We start from the raw sequence: 13,217 nt of genomic DNA on the forward strand, positions 1-13,217 counted from the left end.
GAAGGAAAGATGAATGCGGCCAGGTACAGAGATATCCTGGAAGAAAACTTCTTCCAGAGTGTTCTGGACCTCAGACTCGGCCGAAGGTTCACCTTCCAACAAGAAAATTACCCTAAGCACACAGCTAAGATAACAAAGGAGTGGCTTTGGAACAACTCTGTGACCATTCTTGACTGGCCCAGCCAGAGCCCTGACCTAAACCCCATTGAGCATATCTGGAGAGACCTGAAAATGGCTGTCCACCAACGTTCACCATCCAACCTGACGGAACTGGAGAGGATCTGCAAGGCCAGAAGATGTCACACCTTGTTAAAGCCCTATGAGACAAATTGTGATTTGTGAATATGGGCTATACAAATAAATTTGATTGAATGAAAGTATTACAGAGTAAGAGGTAATTCTAACTGTGATTAAAATCATACAATCTGGTACATTTAGAGATATGTTAACTAACAACATTTATTTAACTGTTGAGTTAAAGCGGTTTCTCTGCACCCATGTCAGGGACACAAACAGTACTGAGCTTTTCTAAGCAGCAAGACCAAGAGAGGCCACACAATTTTTTTTACAAAATGGGTTTAAAGCAACGTGTTCTTTTTGATACATGACAGCCTGGTGCAGAGTTAAGCTATGACAAAACCTGCTTCAGGGTACCTTTCTGCACACACTTTACCATGGGATAAATGAGAAAAACAGCCAATCATTAAGTCGGCTAGAGAGGAGGCAGAAAGACTAAAACACCTGGGCATAGTAGCAAAACCTCGATAACCTTGACATTAGCGTCTCAAGCAAGCTAACGTTGACACTGGGTAACCGTGCTGCTATTAGGCTATCTCCAAGAAAAGCAATGTATGGTCTCATGTGCTATCATTGGAGTCCCTCTTGAAAAGTTGCTAGACTCAGGGGCACAAGAGACTATGGTAGAGAGAGCATGCATAGACAAAGCACTCCCCAATGTCCGCATCTAGCCACTTGATTCCATCCTTTCCGAGCAGCCTTTGGAGAGCTCTGCAGCTAAGGGAACAGACTTTATTCTTGATGGCTGGGTATACGTTGAACTTCAGGTCTGTAGTGAGAACTACGGACATGTCAAAATACAAGTGCCATTGTTAATCGGCAGGAACAGCCTGAACTGTCCTCTGTTAGGCCAGGATTTCTTTAAAGGGGACATATTATGCCCATTTTACTACAAGTTTATATGGGTCCTTATTATTTTACAAGATGTAAACCCGAGCTGGTTCCAGAACCCAAATTTAGACTGAGCTTCAAACCCTCTGCTTATATGCGCCTCCTCCTCTCTGCTGTTGCCAGTTCAACCAAACAGGAGGTGAATCTCTCCACCTCCTGATTGGTTCAAAACTTCTGAATCGTCCCGAACCTAATGGTGTCATACATTCCCAAGTTGACTTTGTCTCCCCCTACACTTATGTCAGGGGTTGATTCTAATGGTGTATTCAACTTGTGGTTGTTGGTCTTACTTTGACACCATTATAAATCTTGAAGTTCTGGAGGCCTCTGTTTCAGGCCTTACTCGATTTAGAAGGTCCTGCCTTGCGATCCATTAGATTCGGGCGATGTCTATCTTCATTTTTTTTTTAATGATAACATTTCCACACATTGAATATAGGTTAAAGAAACAATCATTCCAGTAAGGGCACACACATTATTACATTTCTTTATGCTGGATATATTGTGCTGTCTGCTGAAAGCGTACAGTTGCAATGGCTTGTTTTTCTACAACATAATTCATTCGTATGGTTTAACTGCGTACAGTGTTAGGTGTGTATACGTGAGGACATGTAACATTAGCACATGCAATAATAGTTGAAGTCACATTTTTAAAGCTCTTTTTTTTTTCTTGTCAGAACCTTTTTCCTCCTTGTGGAAAACTTTCCCATCAGCCTGTTCTTTCCGCTTCAAGGTGACGTCACTCAGTCCGTTCTTCTTCAATCTGTCCTGGAGCTGAAAAACAGAAATGGAGACCATTTGAAATACTTTTAACAGATTCCATTGCTCTCTAGGACAAAGATTTCTATGTTTTTAGTCAATTCAATTATATTGCATATATATCACAATATCATCTCAAGGAACTTTATATAGAAAGTGAAGACCTTAAAATGTATAGAGAAACCTAACAGTTCCCACAATGAGCAGCACTTTGGAGACTGTGGAGAAAAAACTCCCTCATCAACTGGAAGATACCTGTAGAACCAGTCTCAATGTGGGACAGAAGGAGAGGGGGTCGGGTGTGTAAAAGAGGGAAGGGAAGAGAGAGAGATTTGAGGACAGGGTTAGAGAGAATAGAGTGAGACAAAAAAGACTGATAGTAATGAATGGAAATATGTTACTAGAATTAGGATTGTTGTTTGTCTGAATCCTGCAGCTCTGAACACAAACAGCATCAGTTCCCAGAGTAACATTTTCTTTTGAGGTATTTTTGATCTTTATTGAAAAGATGATATTAACATGAACACTGCGCTACCAAGATAATTTTCTGCTGGAACTTTTGTGATCGTCACATAGCAATCATGCCAAAATCAGGATTAATTTTACCTGGTCTCAAATAAAAAACTGAATAGCTAAATAAGCAATACCTGGAGGAATAATTGAAGGATTATGATTATAAGTCTTCCTTCCAGTGTTGTGGCTGCTTTGCATTGTAGAACATCTGTGACTGGAGTTTTTTTACATTCACTCGTCTCCTTCATGGTTATTTGATGATGTTAAACTCTGTAATACATCTAGGGTCTATGAATGAGTTTATATTTCAGGGTGGATTTTAGAGACTTTTTTACATTACATTTCATTTAGCTGACGCTTTTATCCAAAGCGACTTACAATAAGTGCATTCAACCCAGAGGGTACAGACCCAGGACGAAAAGAATCAATAAAGTACAATTACTTCAAAATAAAGCAAAACTACAAACCGCTATAAGTAAGTGCCATTTAAGTGCTACTAAAGTGTTAGTTTCAAAAGTTGTTAGTATATATATAATATATTTTTTTTTTTTTTTTTTTTGAAAGAGGCATGAAGACTTGCCTCTTTCAGAATCTTTTTTCACATCAGGGTCATTCAGGTCTGCAGAGGAGTCCTCTTGCTTCACCTTCACCAACCGAGGAGAGAAACAAAACACAAGTTTAATGTGGTGTATAGTTTTGTGAGACCTACAGTTATTCCTGTGGAGATAGAACTACTCAGATCTTTGGTTTAAAACACAGAGTGAGGAACCTCTGGTCTCTGGGCTGTATGTTGCCTACAAGACACTTTGATCAGGCTTGTCAGAAAACTCAAATACAAAATAAGCAACACAAAAATACAAAAAAGATTCTCACTTGGGACGCTGTAGCAGACAAATGGTTTTCTTTCATCACAGGAAAATAACCTCCAGTTTCCTCCTGCACATCAGCATACGACTTTCATTGAGCCAAGTGGGTGTAGACCCTGATACCAGGAGCTGAATGAGTAGTTACTCCCGTCGGACCAGTAAATCTGAGGATCTCTGTACAAACCGATCCATGCCCCTTTGAATTGTTCTTCCAACTTCCATATCTTGTGGTTGTCAGCGTCGTTCCTCACAGTGACCAGATCTGTGTAGTGTTCTCTGCAGTGCCTCTGAGCCTCAGACCAAGTCTTTGCTGTATTCACCAGCACAAAGTCAGAATCCTCTAGTGTTCCTGCAGTTAAGTTTGAGAACAAAAGAGGGATTTTTGAGATTACACAATGGTTTTCAAAATCATATCATATATAATGTTGCATAGTAAAGATCAATATAAAGCACATCATTACCTCTGTAGCAGACAAATGGACTCTTTCTATGGCTGATATAATCATACCATCGTCCAAATACTGTCTCGACCACACAGAGCTCATTTGCTGCTTCAAAGTCTGGGTTAGGAGGCTCCCAGCTCCTATATTCAGCTCCACTCTGACTGAACCCATCTGACCACTTTCAGTCAATATGACTGTACAGGCCAATCCAAACCTCAGAGCTGTGACCAGTGGCAGGAACTGTGTCGTTAAGTTTCTTCATTTCTTCAGTGTTTTCAATAGTGGCCAGGTCTGTATACTTCTCTCTGCAGTAGCTCTGAGCTTCAATCCAAGTCTTTGCATCAGACACAAAGTGGTACTGATGGAGGAGGCATGTGGAGAAGGTGAGGCACCCTGAGGATGAAACCAGTTATTTTTGTTATGTATGAGGACTCAAATTAATCTCTAAATTCAGATTTCCTGTTAGACATCATACAAACAGTGAAATTCACTGACCTGAGAGACACAAGACACCAATGAAGATCCCTTCCATCCTGATGCTGCTCTGTGGACTGTCTTTGCCAGTGTTCACCTCTAACACCTAACTTAACTAGTTCTAGTGAAGCTTTAGGGAAATGTAACAGCTGTCAGGGCTGGCAGAATGGCAGGCGTGAACCCAAAAGCAATGACAATGAGGCAGAATGGGAATAAGTAATGTTCGTGGTTTATTGGAATGAGCAGGGGTCAGATACCAGGTAGTCAGTCCGATGCAAACAAATCCAATAAGGTGCAGGCCAGAGATAATCCAGTGTAGACAGAGCAGAGGTCAGGAGCCAGGTAGTCAGTCCAAAGCAAACAAAACCGACAAGCAGCAGGCAGAAGAGGAAGCCGGGGGAAAAGCAGACAGGTCACGGTGGAGATCAGGCAGGCAAGGAATCAGGAATGTAACACTGGAAGGATTAGGCACAAACACACTAAACGATCTGGCAGAGGACAAGGGGAACAGGCATGCAGATATAGAGGGGAGACTAATGAGGGAAGTGAAGACAGGTGCGTCTGTGGGTGGAGCCGGTGAAGGGATCAGAGGCATGAGGAAGGTGCAGAGCAGGAGGGGAGTGGCAGAGTTCTGAAAAGAGAAGTGAATTAGTAAACAAAACTTAACAGACAAACTGAAAATATTAATAAGAAGGTGAATTTGTGACAACAGCATTTCCTCCTCTTCTACTGAAAATAGTCAGTGTTCTGTTGAACTCTTTATGCAAAAAAGCAAAGAGGGAAACAACAATTTTTTTCTTATTTATCTCTGGTGGCATCACAATGCAGATAGCTAGGATGCAGGTGGTCAGTCAATGAATGTCTGTTTTTCTTGCTCACACTGTGGATCCAATGATACCTCTGTGACAGAAATGTTTATCTATTCGCTCCCAGAATTCAAGCCTACTTGTCGTCCCTAAATTCTCTAAAAGTAGAGTAGGAGCCAGAGCTTTTAGCCATCAAGCCCCTCGGCTGTGGAATAATCTACCACTTTCAGTTTGGGAGGCAGTCACCATCTGTTCGTTTAAAAGTAGACTCAAAACCTTCCTTTTTGATAAAGCTTATAGTTAGAGCTAATTAGTGCGCCAGAACGTTACTTGTTCTATTTTATGACACATGACACACGGAGCTTCTCTTTCCAGCTTCTCCTTCCTCTTCTCCATCCCTATCCCCCTTCCCCGGAATCCCTTTGCTTTATCACCCGCAGATCCAGGGCCTCTGTGGCCGCACCATGGATTACGGTTTGTGGATCGCGCACCGGGGGTCGCGGTGTTGGATCCAGTGTGGCGGATTCTGAGTCATGTGGGCTGATCGTGGCGCTGGTGGCGGACCCTGTGTCGCGTTGGCATTGGGCACGGGCGGTGGACCAGGACCGCAGTGGTGGCTTGTGATGGGTCCTCCTGGTGGGCGGCGGTGGACGGTGACTGAGGACTGAAGTGGCGTCTGGTCTGGATGGTGGATCGTGGTCTAGATGGTTGCTGAGCATGGACTGTGCTTCATCAATGCTGCTAGAGACTTTGATTATTGATGATGTTCTCCTGCACGTGGCATCTATTGCACTTCTGTCCGTCCTGGGAGAGGGATCCCTCACATGTGGCTCTCTCTGAGGTTTCTACATATTTTTACCCTGTTAAAAGGGTTTTTTGTAGTTTTTCCTTACTCTTGCTGAGGGTTAAGGACAGAGGATGTCACACCCTGTTAAAGCCCTATGAGATGAATTGTCATTTGTGAATATGGGCTATACAAATAAAATTTGATTGATTGATTGATTGATTAATGTTGTGATCACCTCCAATTCCATCCAATATGTAGATCAGGTGAAAACAAGGGTAAATAGAGACGAAAAAGAAATGATGATGATGAGTAGTATTATTATTATGCTGCTATCATCTATTCATTATTTTCATTATTAAAAATTTAAGTTTCTTAGTTTCAGTGAAATAGTTTTTTTTTCTCTCCACAGTTGTCAGTGCTGCTCGTTGTGGGAACTGTTGGGTTTCTCTATAATCTTACAAGGTCTCAATTTTACTATGTCAAGTGCCTTGAGATAGTCAGATTTGGTGCTAAACAAATTAAATTGAATTAACTCATTACCCAATTGCATATCGTCAGGCTGTAACCCCACTGTATATTGCAGCCTGCCTTCAGGTATCCAGTGTTCATCTTCACAACATGGATGTGTTCATGGAGACACAATCTGCACCACATGTCTCAGATCCAGTCCTTCTAGGCCCGAGCACCAACTCAGCCCCACCATGTTGTGTGTTTCCTGATCTCAACCAAAAACAGCAGCTCTACAGCAGCATTGCCTGGAAGATATATTTGACATCCTAAAATAATTCAAATGAGTCACCATGATAACTCTTGTTTCCAGTGTTCTGGCTGCTTTGCATTGTAAATCCTCTCGTGCAGCAGTTCCTTGTATTCACTCATCTCCCTTAGGGTTATTTGATGTCATCAAACTCTGTATAATATCTGTCCTGGGTCTTTGGATGTGTTTCAGGGTTGATTTTGGAAAACTTGCTGATTTCAGAATGTCTGCTTTCACATCAGGGTCATTCAGGTCCAGGGGAGTCCTGCAGCTTCACTTCAAGAACGAGGAGAGAAAGAAAACACAAGTTTACAGTGGTACTAGCTTTGTGAAGAAGTACTTGATCTTTTATTCACAACAAGGTGAGGAACCTCTGGTCTCCAGACTTCATGTTGCCCTCAAGACAGTTTGATCAGGCCTGTCAGACAATTCACAAAAACAAGCAGCTCAGAAATCAAGTTTCACCCTATGATTGTTTGCCACCCAGGGGCGGCTCCTGGTCCAGGCGACATAGACGGTTGCCCAGGGCTTAAAATGCAGAGAGGGCGGCACAAGAGACTGATTTGTCATGACGTGACACCTGCAATGTAAACCAATACATTAACGTCACACCATCATCCTATAACATTGGCAGTCGCGTTTCCATATTAGGGGCACGTGGGGCACTGCCCCACCAGATCCAGATGGCGCTGTTGTGCAGAAAGCTAAACACATCTGTACTTTGTGGCAAAATATGTTATATTTTATTTTATATGCAAAGTAGCGTGATTGTGTGTGTGTGAAGAAACTTGACTCACAATCATTAAAGTCTTGTTTTGGACTCATTTGATTTGTGTGTGTTTCTGTCTGTGTGCTTGCTCTGTCAAATGCTCCTCTCTTTCCGTCCGTCTCTGCTCTGGGGCAACGGCCCAAGCTTAAGACTGTTGCTATGGATACACCAATGAGCGTGAACCACACAGGCCGAATTAACATTCGGAGATGGGGCACTGTCAGATGTGCCCCACGAAATCTGCCTAGCAACTCAACTCGAATAATGCGAAACGCAACTCCAGCTCTAAGCCTGTTGCCTGCTCGGCTTCACCTGAACTAACAGGCAAACAGGCTATCCCCCATCAGTGAACACTGACCGGGGTTGTGGAGAGGTTTCATTCACATATCGGATGAATAATACGGTTTGATCTTAGGTTTGTTCTCCTGACAGAGAAGCTAAAGACATCTACGCTCCCGTTTCTGTGGTAAGTCAAGTTTAGTTTTGGCTTGTTTAGCTACGCTAGCTTGCAGGCGATGCTAACGGGACCGTACGGAGTTATTGACCCGACATGAACTGATATGAGCTGACATGATCCGGTTTACCAAGCGGGGAAAAGCGTTAGAGTGGATGACGATGAGCGTGTTTGGAGAATAAGCTCCATCACGTAAGATATCTAAAGGTATGTAAAGTTGTTTCACTCGCCAACCCATTTGACTTGACTACGTTACACAGATTATTATTCTGCAGAAACAGATTTACTGTGATTAACTGAAACGTGAGTATTTAAAGTCACATCTGCATTTTAAGAGCAGCTGTTCAAATGCTCGGCTGCTAGCACGAGCATTTGCGCTTCCACCTCAGGTGTGTCCCTGACGAACACGCTGCGGTGTTAGACTGCGGTTAGAAAGATGATTGAAAAAAGGATTAAATTATCAGGTGCACAATTCATAAGGCGCCGCAAAGTAGAGGAGGAGAAGAAAGAGCAATGTAGAGGTAAGAATCACCCCATTGTGGAAATCATAAAGGTTTATTTTTGACGACATGACATGATATGCTGTCAGTAGTTAAGAGCGGTGTAGTGTGAGACACTTTTTATATATGCTCCCCTCTAGGCGAGCTAAAATGATATAGATATATGTTTACATATACATATGTTTTTATACTTATAATATATTAACTTTTACATGACCCCCCCCTTCCTCAGCTCGGGCTCGCTGGACTGCATCTACAACATAGATTTATTGTCCCTCACTGAGACGTGGCTGCATCCTGATGAATATGTCAGTCTAAATGAATCTACTCCCCCCAGTCATATCAATTCACAGGTTCTAAACCTAAACTCAGCTACAAATGCTTTGAATGTCTGGTTCTTAGTCTTCCACGCCAATCCAGGAACCACCAACAGCCAATCATATTTGCTGTAGTTTACCGTGTTCCCAGGGCTTATACTGAATTTTTAAAGGAATTCCCTGAGTTTTTATCAAACTTAGTCCTAAAGACCGATAAAATTATTATTATTGGTGACTTTAATATTCATGTTGATAATAATAAAGATTGCCTTAGTGTGGCATTTATTTCAATACTAGACTATATTGGTTTCAGTCAGTGTGTGCACAAACCTATTCATTGTTGTAACCACGAACTTGACCTTGTATTATCGTATGGTGTCGGAATTGAAAATTGAACAGTACTTCTGCGCAATCCAGTTCTATCAGACCCTAATTTAATAACCTTTGATTTTTCAAAAACTGAATATGTACCACTGATAAAAAATTCATTTTCTAGATGTCTACCTGATAGTGCTGTAGCTACATTTAAGGAAATAATCCCATTTACATTTAAACCCGTATTAGCAGAAGATATAAACAACAAATTCTTTAAAAACCTGAGCTCCATTGAGATCGACCACCTCGTCGATAGCTCTGCAGACTCATTACGATTAACATTAGATTCAATAGCGCCTCTAAAAAAGAAAAATGTCAAACATAGTAAATTAGCTCCGTGGTATAATTCCCAGACAAATGAGTTAAAACAATTATCAAGAAAACTAGAAAGGAAGTGGCGCTCCAGCAATCATGTTGAAAATCGAATAGACTGGAAGAATAGTGTTAAAGAATATAAAAAGGCTCTCCACAAAGCAAGAGCCGCCTACTATTCAAAACTAATAGAAGAGAATAAAAACAACCCCAGGTTTCTCTTCAGCACTGTAGCCAGGATGACAGAGAGTCACACCTCCACCGAACCCAGTATTCCTTGATCCCTAAATAGCAATATCTTTATGACCTTTTTTAATGATAAAATTCAAACTATTAGAAAAAAAAATCAACCATCTCCTGCCCTTAATTGGCACTAATACCCTCACAACAACAGAGATCTCAGAAACAGTTGAGAATCCTACCCATTACTTAGACAGTTTCTCTCTGATCACCCGTGATCAGTTTACCAAATTAATCTCAGGTTCTAAACCAACAACCTGTATCTTAGATCCCATTCCTACAAAATTACTTAAAGAAATTCTGCCCCTAATTGATAGTTCGTTACTTAACATTATCAATCTGTCATTATCATCAGTTTATGTACCACAGTCTTTTAAAATAGCTGTCATCAAACCCCTACTCAAAAAACCCACCCTAGACCCAGAGGTTTTAGGCAATTACAGGCCAATATCTAATCTCCTCTTCATTTCTAAAATCTTAGAAAAAGTTGTAGCCAATCAGCTGTGTGAGTTTCTCCAGGAAAATAATATATATGAAGACTTTCAATCAGGGTTTAGAGCCAATCACAGTACAGAGACAGCCTTGGCAAAAGTCACTAACTCGTTCTGTTAGATCTCAGTTCAGCATTCGACACAATTGACCATCAATATTGTATTACAAAGACTCAAACAGTTAATTAACACATAATGGAACCGCCCTTAACTGGTTTAAATCGTTTTTTTCTGATCACTCCCATTTCGTGCAAATTAATGATGAGTCATCTGTGCGCACCAAAGTTAACCATGGTGTTCCACAGGGCTCTGTGCTCGGCCCAATTTTATTCTCATTATATATGCTTCCACTAGGAAACATTATCAGGACACACTCGCTAAATTTCCACTGCTATGCGGATGACACCCAGTTATATTTTTCAATAAAAGCTGAACAAAGTAATCAATTAACTAAACATCTAACATGTCTCAAGGATATAAAAACCTGGATGACCCGCAATTTTCTCTTATTAAACTCAGACAAAACAGAGGTTATAATACTTGGCCCCAAACACCTTAGAAATACATTATTTAATGATATAGCTGAGCTAGACGACATTGCCCTTGCTTCCAATGAATCAGTCAGGAACTTGGGAGTGATCTTTGATCCTGATTTATCCTTTAATAGTCACTTAAAACTAATTTCTAGGACCACTTTTTTCCACTTGCGTAATATTTAAAAAATTAGACATGTCCTTTCACAAAAAGATGCAGAAAAACGAGTCCACGCCTTTGTTACATCGAGACTGGACTATTGTAATTCATTATTATCAGGCTCCAGCAGGAAGTCGTTAAAGACTCTACAGCTTGTCCAAAATGCCGCAGCACGTGTCCTGACGAGAACAAATAGAAGAGAGCACATTTCTCCAGTATTAGCATCACTACACTGGCTTCCAGTTAAATCTAGAATAGAATTTAAAATTCTCCTCCTCACCTTCAAGGCCCTTAATAATTTCTTACCTTAAAGAGCTGTTAGTGCCTTATAAACCCACTAGAGCACTCCGCTCCCAGAATTCAAGCCTACTTGTCGTCCCTAAAATCTCTAAAAGTAGAGTAGGAGCCAGAGCTTTTAGCCATCAAGCCCCTCGGCTGTGGAATCATCTACCACTTTCAGTTCGGGAGGCATACACCATCTTTTCGTTTAAGAGTAGGCTCAAAACCTTCCTTTTTGATAAAGCTTATAGTTAGAGCTAATTAGTGTGGCAGAACGTTACTTTTTCTATTTTATGACACATGAATCATGGAGCTTCTCTTTCCAGCTTCTCCTTCCTCTTCTCCATCCCTATCCCCCTTCCCCGGAATCCCTTTGTTTTATCACCTGCAGATCCAGGGCCTCTGTGGCCGCACCATGGATTGCGGTTTGTGGATCGCGCACCGGGGGTCGCAGTGTTGGATCCAGTGTGGCGGATTCTGAGTCATTTGGGCTGATCGTGGTGCTGGTGGCGGACCCTCTGTCGCGTTGGCGTTGGGCATTGGGCAGTGGACCAGGACCGCGGTGGTGGCTTGTGATGGGTCCTGGTGGGCGGCGGTGGACGGTGACTCAGGACTGGAGTGGCGTCTGGTCTGGATGGTGGATCGTGGTCTGGATGGTTGCTGACCATGGACTGTGATTGCAGCGGGACTGCTTGGCATGTCATGTTGGGTTTGTCCTTCAGGATGTCTACCCTCATCAAATGCTGCTAGAGACTGATTATTGATGATGTTCTCCTACACGTGGCATCTATTGCACTTCTGTCCGTCCTGGGAGAGGGATCCCTCACATGTGGCTCTCTCTGAGGTTTCTATGTATTTTTACTCTGTTAAGGGGTTATTTAGTTGTTTCTTCCTTACTGTTGTTGAGGGTTAAGGGAAAAGGATGTCACACCTTGTTAAAGCCCTATAAGACAAATTGTGATTAGCGAATATGGAATATACAAATAAATTTGATTGAAGAAAGTTTTACAGTCAGAGGTAATTCGCAATGTGATTAAGATCATAAAACCAGGTACATTTAGAGATATGTTAAATAAAAAGAGATTTAACTGTTGAGTTTAAGCAGTTTCTCCGCAACCACATCAGGGACAAAAACAGTACTGAGCTTTTCAAATTGTGACGACCCCTTCCACCCTCACTTGGACACTAGGTGTCCCTGTTCTTTCGTTCCCAGAGCTACAGGTGGAGTGGGCGTCAGCGTGAATCAGAGCACACCTCGGCCAGGTCTGCTCTGCCTTTTAAAAGGCCTGGCAGTTTTGTCTCTCTCTCTTTTTCGCGCTACCTATGGGACGAGGTTGGCTCTCCCGGAGCCAGCACCCTTCTCTGTTTTGTTTTTGGAGACTTTGGTTCTTGCTTATAATTTATTCTGTTAAATAAATATCCTGAAATAGTAAAAGTTCACCCGTGTCGTCTCCTTCTTGTCACAGTCGTGAGCCGGGCTGTGACAAAATAATTAAGTAATGCGAAGCAGCAAGACAAAGATAGCCCGTTGACTTTAAGTACCGCTCAGATTGACGGTAGTGACTAAAGCAAGCTAACATTGACATTAAGTTACAGGCTAACCTTGCTGCTGTTAGAGAACTGACTGCACAAGTGTCCTCACTGACCAAACATCTCATCCACATGGCAAAACCTTCTGACAGTGTGGTACCTGCGGACCCCTGCCCACCTGCAATCCATTCCCACCTCCCATCATCTGAGAGCATGGGCAGGCACATTATTTGTATACATCAGAGCAAGGTGAGCAGCCATCACTGTTTCTTTTGGCCAAGCTGGACATCGGGCCATCGGCTGTCTTCAGAGAAAGATATCGGAAAAAAGGGGATGAGGTCACTGAAGAGGGGCTTCCAGTGACTGGGACAGCTGAGGAGCCCCCAGCACAAGCCAGATAATCTAAAACAGTGAGTGCCAACACAGTCTAGCCTGACGTTGTCAGACTCACAATTCTAGTCAGAATGTGAGTCTGAGACTGCTCCATTGGGCTGTGATTATGGGGCGTGTTTCAACTGACCAGGAAATAAAATTCCTCTTCGCTCAATTGGATAGATCTACAACCAATCAGAGCAACGTAGTATGTGACATATGCTAAGCAACGCATTGTGAGTTATTTACTAACGCCAGGTTCACACCGGACGGTTCAGCGCAGCGCCAAGCC

This window comes from Platichthys flesus, chromosome 24, assembly GCF_949316205.1.
Source record: "Platichthys flesus chromosome 24, fPlaFle2.1, whole genome shotgun sequence".
NCBI classification, from domain to species: Eukaryota; Metazoa; Chordata; class Actinopteri; order Pleuronectiformes; family Pleuronectidae; genus Platichthys; species Platichthys flesus.